Source organism: Austrofundulus limnaeus, unplaced genomic scaffold, assembly GCF_001266775.1.
Source record: "Austrofundulus limnaeus strain Quisiro unplaced genomic scaffold, Austrofundulus_limnaeus-1.0 Scaffold356, whole genome shotgun sequence".
Lineage (NCBI taxonomy): Eukaryota > Metazoa > Chordata > Actinopteri > Cyprinodontiformes > Rivulidae > Austrofundulus > Austrofundulus limnaeus.
This window is the reverse complement of record NW_013952758.1, coordinates 72,402-74,064: the sequence shown is the minus strand read 5'-3', so window position 1 is coordinate 74,064 and position 1,663 is coordinate 72,402. Positions and strand designations below refer to the sequence as shown.

Sequence of the window (1,663 nt, the reverse complement as noted above, 5' to 3'; positions counted from 1 at the left end):
GACTTAAATAATTAGTTTTGAGCTAAATATTTAGCTTGAAACTTAAATATTTAGCTAGCAAGTTAAATATTTAGCTAGGCACCTAAATATTTAGGTTTCAACTTAAATATTTAAGTTTCAAGCTAAATATTTAGCTCAAAACTAAACATTTAAGTCACAAGTGAAATATTTAGCTTGCTAACTACCGTAAATATTTAATTTGTAAGTTAAATATTTAGTTTATAAACAATAACATTTATAAATGTATGAATCATGTGGTGAAAAACTGACTTTGAAGAATAAATCTGTTCTTTTTTTCTTATAAAAGGCTAAATAAAACAAAAATATTGGTGGTAATTTTTGACTGTACTTTACAAATGTCACCCCGTACACGTCTGTGTTATTAAACCCAACTCTGGTTTATTTTTCTTTTACATCATTTATTCATTTCAAAATAAAAGACATTTATTCTAACAGCTGAGAACTGAACCCATCCTTCTGTTTGGACTCTGGAAGTAAAGCAGAACCAAATTAGGCTCGGAGCAAACAGTGCTGCTGAGGCCTGCAGGGTTTACAAAACTAACTCAGGACCTACAGGACCCAGGACCCAGGACCTGGGACTGGTCCCATATGTTTAGAGGAACTGGTTCCCTGTGTGGGCACTGGAACAAAGGTTCTGTTGGACCGGGTCACGCTGAGTAATGAGGATCTCAGCTGGAGCGGTGAATATGTTTACACAGACCTCTGCAGCGCAGCGAGGTGTGTGTGTGTGTGTGTGTGTGTGTGTGTGTGTGTGTGTGTGTGTGTGTGTGACAGATGATGGATTAAAAGGGAAATAAACAGAAACTGCAGCACTTTATTCCTCTTTGCTCCATGTTTATTCAACCCTGTAAACATTTTTTTGTACTTTTTATTCATGAACCCTAATGACACCTGTCCTGTCCAAACACACAAAAATTAATCTTATAGATGAATAAATTAGAAATAAACTCTGCAGTCACCTCACCTGTACAGAGAAACTTACTCTGAGCTCCAAAACACTAAATATTTGTGATAAATCAGAAATTTAAAAGTTCATATTGTTCAAAATGTTCTATATTAATATAATTAGTTATGCTTCATGTTTATGTGAGCACAAAGTTTCTTCTCCCTGCTATAAAAACCTCTTTAGTCACTCGTGCACAAACTGAATTAATAGATTAATTTAAATAAATTAAAAAATTAATAAAAAAGACTCGATTATTTATGGAAGTTAGAACTGAGCTGAAGGATTTTTAATGGCAATCTTGAAGCAAATTGAAAATATCTGCAGAAAGTATCATTAATGTGTTCTTTGTAGTGATTTATAAAGCAGAAAGTGCACGTGTGTGCGTGCACGTGAGCCTCTGTTTCTGCAGAGGAATGAGCTCTGATGGGAAAATTCCTCTTTTCTCCCTGTTGGATTGGTCACATTTTAAGTTTTTTTTTCCTGTAAAGTCCACGTCTCTTGCAGAGAAGCCCGTCGTCTCTGCGCTTCAGGGTTCAGGTGAAGAATTAAACACATTAATGAGACTTTTCTCAGCTTTATTTGACCTGATTTTAACCCTTCGGCTCGTTTCGCCTCCGTTTGCATCAAACAAAGAGCGTTCTGTAGCTGAACGTCTCTGAGCTGTTCTCCATGTTTCTGAGCAAAGCGTCCAAAAAC

The 1,663-nt window shown here is 35.8% G+C and overlaps 1 protein-coding gene and 1 long non-coding RNA gene across 2 annotated transcripts in view; one reads left to right on the top strand and one right to left on the bottom strand.

Annotated features, from left to right (window-relative positions):
- The window catches only part of pear1 (platelet endothelial aggregation receptor 1), a 59,408-nt gene that overhangs the window by 15,983 nt on the left and 41,762 nt on the right, over positions 1-1,663 (bottom strand). The window lies entirely within an intron of this gene.
- The window catches only part of LOC106528027 (uncharacterized), a 13,620-nt gene that overhangs the window by 8,240 nt on the left and 3,717 nt on the right, over positions 1-1,663 (top strand). The gene's annotated exons all lie outside the window — the stretch shown is intronic.